This window comes from Bos grunniens, chromosome 5 (genome assembly GCF_055505025.1).
Source record: "Bos grunniens cultivar Pamir isolate PY7600 chromosome 5, Bosgru_T2T1.0, whole genome shotgun sequence".
In the NCBI taxonomy this organism is placed as follows: Eukaryota; Metazoa; Chordata; class Mammalia; order Artiodactyla; family Bovidae; genus Bos; species Bos grunniens.
The window spans coordinates 53,871,319-53,877,862 of NC_141169.1; the positions used below are offsets into that span (position 1 = coordinate 53,871,319).

The following is a 6,544-nucleotide window of genomic DNA, read 5'->3' on the forward strand; positions in this document are numbered from 1 at the left end:
AGATCAAGGGACCTACAGATTCACTGTCTGGTGAAACGCTGCTTCCTGGTTCTTACCTGGTGGAAAGGGTTAGGGGTCTCTCCGGTACCTCTTTTACAAAAACACAGATTTCATCCATAAGGACTCCACCCTAAAGAGCTAATAACCTTACTACAGATACCACCTTCTAATCCTGTTACCTTGATGGTTAGGATTTCAACCTATGACTTTTGTGGGGACACAAACAATTCAGTCTAAAGCAGTATGGCTGTTTCACCTCTCCAGTTTAGTCTAGATTTATTAGTTTTCTCTTAGAAAGAGAAATACAAAACACTTCTTCTGCTTACATTTGTCAAATTTTGAAGTTGTATGAGTTAATATGCAATATTTATGCAACTTGCATGTGTGTGTGTGAAAAACCACTGGGAAAGGGAATATGCTGTATATGTTGCCAAAAAATTATTGAATATTGTATATATTATTCTACCTCTTGATACTGATCTTCACTCATTTATGATTCCAATGCACAAAACAGCTTTTAAAAAGTGTTTGTTATAGACCTTTTCAAGATCACACTATATATGATAAAAGCCCCTTCACTACCAGTGCCATCAAAATTACACCAGCAAGTCCCAATTTACAGTACTTTACCTTAATAAGGAAAATAATAGAAATTAAATATGTTTGTTTCCCTGTAATCAATGTAAGAAAAAAAAATATGGAATAACAAAAAACTTTCTGAAAAAAAGACTTATATAGATAATACATACAAATGTATGAGATATATTTGTATAATTGGGAGAAAGGAGGTTCCCTGGTGGCTCAGAGGGTAAAGAATCTGCCTGCAAAGGAGGATACCCAGGTTCAATCCCTGGTTTGGGAGGATCCCCTGGAGAAGGGCATGGCAACCCACTCCATTATCCTTGCCTGGAGAATCCCATGGACAGATGAGCCGTCAGGCTACAGTAACGGTGTTGCAAAGAGTTGGACGCGACTGAGCTACTAACACTACTACTAATAGCATAAGATAAAAGGTCTAGTTAAAATACAAACCATAAAAATAACATCAGCAAACAGCATATTTTATAGTATATTATTAGTAGAAAAATATTTATTATACATTGTTAATCAGCATTTATTTATAAACCATTTTTAAGCTGACCATTTCTAGTTTACATTTGAAAATAAATACTTTCACTGTGCACAGTTTTTCTTGTAATGAAAAGCACTAAAGCTTTAATAAGTACTGAGTATTGCTGATTTACATCATGGAGTATATATCCATATAATAGATAACTTGCAATGTAGTAATCATGCATAAGAGTTAACCTAATTTCAGTTAACAGCTAACACTTTAGCAAAAGTCAAAATTTTTATGGTATATTACTTTCAAAACCAACAATGAAAAAAGTGATAATAAGAAAGCAAAAATCTCTAATAGGAAATAAGGAACATTTCCAGGATTAAGCCATTATAGCTGAGTGATGATAAATAATAGCAACTGGGTATACAAATATTAACTCCATGACACTATTCTGATTCCTGTAGCTCAATGATGGTAGAGTTTTATTATAATTTCTCATTATATTTCCTGTACCTCTAATGAACATCACTAATTGTGTCATTCTCAGGCAAAGCTAACATCAAGAGCAAAAATTTGATGAGAATGTTATGTTCTGGAAAGAGAAATTACCCTTGAACAACACATAGGGATAGGTTAAAATCAGGAGTATGAGTCAGAATGATAAAAACAACTCAGGTTCTTGGAATAAGAAAATAAGAAGGGGTCAGTAAGAATATAAATAATGTCAGAAAAAAGTAACATAAGTTAGACAGGCACTAGTCAAAAGTACACAGAACTACAGAAAAGAGTAAGTTGAAACACTTCAAGTTCAATATCAAGCAACATTTAGCATGACTTAAGCAAGAAACTGATTCAATGCATTGCAATCAATAAAAATTGCATATATATGAAAGAAAATAAGACATTATTATGATATAGACTATAGGAAATGAAGTGATTAGAGAAGAGACTTAAATAGCCATAAAAGCATATGTATGAAAAGCTTTGAGGACCAAGCTAAGGAAGGTGAAGCTTGATGGTAAGCTTTAAGAAGCTACTGGGAGTTTGAAGAGACAGTTAGAAAATCATAAGGTAAAATTGTCCATAATATGGGATCTAGTGTTAAAGTACTTAGGTTTAATCCTTGTTTTGTCACTTACTAGTTCTAGGATCTTGGGCCAGGCAGTTAACTTCTCTGTGCCTCAGATTTCTTTCCTGTAAAATAGAAATAACAACTATAAGTATATAATGTTATACAAACTAAACAGACTAAATAATTTAGTATTTATAAAGCTTTTTAAGCAGGGCTTCCAGCACAGCAAGTGATAACTGCATTTCAATAAACAAAACATAAAAGTACATAAAATGAGCAAAGAGAATGTTATTGGCTTTTGGAAAATGATGAACAGTTACAAACAATGTACTAACTGAAATTTTGTCTAGGAGATGGTGATGACTGGATTGCTAAAGCTTCTTGTGCACTCCCTCTGGAACCTCCTGAGACAAATGAGGAGGTTTTATTGTCTGCATTTATTTTAATAAAGAGAGAGTCTTTCATTGTCGATTTTGGGTTTGGCACAGTTACTCAAATATCAGGCAACCTCTGGTGGATTAATAATCTGTACAGACTTCTGTCAAAACTTCTGATCATTGATGGGAGAGACTCAATGATAATCAACAGTCTAATGTCATACAGTGATGAGGCTAGGTGGAAGGGGATACCATGCTAGACACTGAAATAGAATTGTCACGTTTCAGAGATATATCTCTCTCCCCGCTTCTGTCTTACATGGACACACACACACACCATGTTGCTGCTCTTGTTTGCTGACACATAAGAAAACAAATCACAAATATCTTTATATTCCATGCCAAATATTTCAGTTTTAGCATAAAGACAGACAAACAGACCAATGGAACAGAACAGAGTGCCAGTAAATAAATCCACATATATTGTCAACTGATGTTCAACAAGGGCACCAAGATTACACAATAAGAAAAGGATAATCTCTTCAACAGGTAGTACTGGAAAAATTAGATATCTACAAGCAAAGAATGATATTGGACCCTTATCTCATACCATATGCAAAGCAAACTCAAACAGGATTAAAGATGAACACATAAGATTGAATCCATAAAGCTCCTAGAAAACAGAGGAATATCTTCTTGAGATTCGTCATGGCAGTGATTTCATGGGTATGGCACAAAAAGCACAACAACAAAAGCAGAAATAAACAAGTGGGACTATATCAAACTAAAAAGTTTCTGTGATGGTTGATGGTTTAGTTGTTAAGTCATGCCAGACTCTTGCAACCCCATAGACTGTAGCCTGCCAATTTCCTCTGTCCATGTAATTCCAGGCAAGAATACTGGAATGGGTTGCCAACTTCCTCTTCCAAAAAAAGTTTCTGTAAAGGAAATTAACCCTTTATATATAGATATATGGCCTGCCGGGGACCAGCCCCGGCTGATCCAGGGTATTCGAAGGAGAGACGGCATAGGCGAGGATCAGGATACAATAGCTTCAATTAGATATTAATTAAAGATATAAAGAGTAATAGAATAAGGATAGCTCAGTAGGAAAATTCAGTGGAGAAAAGAGGCTGAGTAGCTTGGTTTACGCGGGGGACCAATAAAACTTCAAGACAAGAAGCTTGCACCACTTACGTAGGCCGCAGGCGTCCTTCCGTTCTCCCGAAGGAGAGGAGACACTGAGGCCTCCCCGGTCGGATCTTAGAAGCCCAGGCATAATTAGTAAGCATGGTGGGTTCCGCGCTCCAGATGGAGACTCAGCCAGAGTGAGAGAGAGAGAGCGACATGGGGAGACCAGTATTTCAAGAAACTGATCCCAATTCTTTATTTTCCAGAGTCTGTTTTTATACACTGAGATATTATACAAAAGTCACGTGGGGACAGCAGTCCTGACTTTTATCAAAGTCAGGTGCTTCATACAAATGTATACAGAGGTCTTAGGGGTGTTACATCATCTTCTGGCCAGGGGGGCCTGCTGACAATTTACGACCCTCTCCTTGTGACAGCAGTCAGTCAATCAGGACACTTATTTCTCCAGGGCTGATTATTCTCAAAACAGACGCCACCCAAATAAAGTTACATTCCTACAGGGTGAGGGTGTAATGGGTTTTAGTTAAGGAAAGAATTTACTTAGCCTAAGGTCTAACGTGATTAATATTAAAGGTTAATACTTATTTCTTCTATATATTCATTAATGTGTGTAAGGGCAGGGGATGTGGAGACTTAGCAACAAACATTGGCTCAACAAATGAAAAACCCTTCACCAACACAATTTCTAATTAGCCCATTATACTTATACTAATAGTTTTCTAACTTCTCTAAAGAACCTGTTTTTAGAGGGTTTAAAGCATCTTGTGCCTCTCACGGTTGGGAGGCTGTGAGCAATCACATGTGGCTGGACGAGCCTGTCAGGCAGGCTAGAGAACCTTCAGAGGAGTTTGTAGGTTAAAACACTCTTATCACGCCCAGGAATTATTATTAACTGGAGCTCTAGGTTAACTCCTTCTCCGAAAGAGGTGGTGGGGGACAGCCCCCTGTAAAGTCAGAGATGTAGGTAAGAGCACAAAGTAGTAAAGTAGGCAGGCTCTGGTTATGGGGGTAGATGCTCGAGGAGTTCCAGGGGGACTCCTGAGGCTCGATCCCGCCTTTGCGTATGTCGAGCCTCCTTCCTCATGACCTTTGTCACGGGCGGAGTACCTCACTCTGGCCCCCAACAATATGGTTTGCAGATATTTTCTCCCATCCTTTTCCTTTTGTTGATTATTTCCTTTGTGCTAAGTTGCTTCTGCTGCTGCATCGCTTCAGTCGTGTCCGACTCTGTGCGACCCCATAGATGGCAGCCCACCAGGCTTCCTGTCCCTGTGATTCTCCAGGCAAGAACACTGGAGTGGGTTGCCATTTCCTTCTCCATAAGTTGCTTCAGCCATCTCCAAATCTGTGCGACCCTATGGATTGTAAGCCCATCAGGCTCCTCAGTCCATGGGATTCTCCAGGCAAAAATACTGGAGTGAGTTGCCATTTCCTTTTCAAGGGGATCTTCCCAACCCAGAGATAGAACTCTTGTCGCTTAAGTCTCCTGAATTGGGAGGCAGGTTCTTTAGCTTTACAGCAGCTTTACAGACATGTTTTCTGTATAAGCAAAAAAGACAAAAAAACAAAAAAACAGTTCAATTAAAACATGGGCTAAGGACTTGAACAGACATATTTCTAAAGAATACATACAAATGGCCAACAAATATACAAAAAGATGCCAACATCTCCAATCATCAAGAAATGCACATTAAAACCACAAAGGTATCATCTCACACCTCTTAGGATGTCTGTTATCAAAATATAAAAGACTAGTGTTGGAAAAGTTATAGAGAGATTAGAATTTTTTTTTTTTTACACTACTGGTAGAATGCAAAATGGTATAGTTGCTATGCAAAATAGTACAGAAGCTCATAAAAATGGAACTACAATATAGTTCAAAAGTTATACTTCTGAGTGTTTATCCAAGAGACCTGAAATTAGAATCTCAAAGAAATATTATCACTAGTATGTTCAGTGCAACTACTAACAGCCATATCAGACATCAAGAGTAATCAGATATTGAGGATGGAGGGTTCTTACTAAACTGAGAGCAAGATTGCTACAATTGAGTTTTATAAGGAAGAACACAGATGGGCCTTAGAAGAGGGTTTGGGAATCTGACTAAAGCTTGAAAGTTTGATCAAGCAAAGAATTTTTTTTCATCAGTGAAATTGGACTCTCAATAGTTAATGAAGCCTGAGTTTAACTGTATCAATACAATTTTGACAACTGGAAGCAAACAAAAAGCTAAAGCATGATGAAGCAGTCTGGACAGGTTCAAGTAGTAAAAATAGGTGCTGAGAAACAAGATTATTCAATAGATGTAATTATTATCTAAATAAAAATCTTGATAAAAGACAAAAAATCTTTCAGTATCCATAATTCAGGAAATGTAAGTTAATTTCCCCAGGACTAAAATAAAATTCATACATGAACATGTATAATATCATGTATGAAACGAGTCGCCAGTCCAGGTTCGATGCACGATACTGGATGCTTGGGGCTGGTGCACAGGGACAACCCAGAGGGAGGGTATGGGGAGGGAGGAGGGAGGAGGGTTCAGGATGGGGAGCACAGGTATACCTGTGGTGGATTCATTTTGATGTTTGGCAAAACTAATAAAATATTGTAAAGTTTAAAAATAAAATAAAATTTAAAATAAATAAATAAATAAATAAAATTCAAACTCATTACAATGGAAAATTTAGTATGGGTATGTTTTTCTGTGAGAATAGTTACAACAAATTTATTTGGTCTGTGACCTGTTTCTCTCATATTATTGAATGACTGGCCTTTATTTTTATTTTTTAAATGTTATTGGTTTTTGGCTTCAAGACAGTTTACTGAATTCATAAAAATAAGTTAGAAAGCAGTCCTTTGTAAGCTGGTTTTGACTCT

General features: G+C 37.1%; 1 long non-coding RNA gene across 3 annotated transcripts in view; it reads right to left on the bottom strand.

Moving 5' to 3' along the window:
- LOC147371951 (uncharacterized) overlaps window positions 1-4,803 on the bottom strand; it is a 73,818-nt gene extending 69,015 nt beyond the window's left edge. Inside the window, exons 1-2 of one of the 3 annotated variants that reach the window (XR_015164843.1) lie at window positions 3,710-4,803; window positions 2,203-2,257 (exon numbers count right to left, since the gene is read on the bottom strand). This is a non-coding gene — a long non-coding RNA (uncharacterized LOC147371951). The remainder of the gene's footprint in view (window positions 1-2,202; window positions 2,258-3,709) is intronic. The other 2 variants (XR_015164842.1, XR_015164841.1) reach the window with 2 other exon arrangements.
- Between the last annotated feature and the right edge of the window lie 1,741 nt (window positions 4,804-6,544).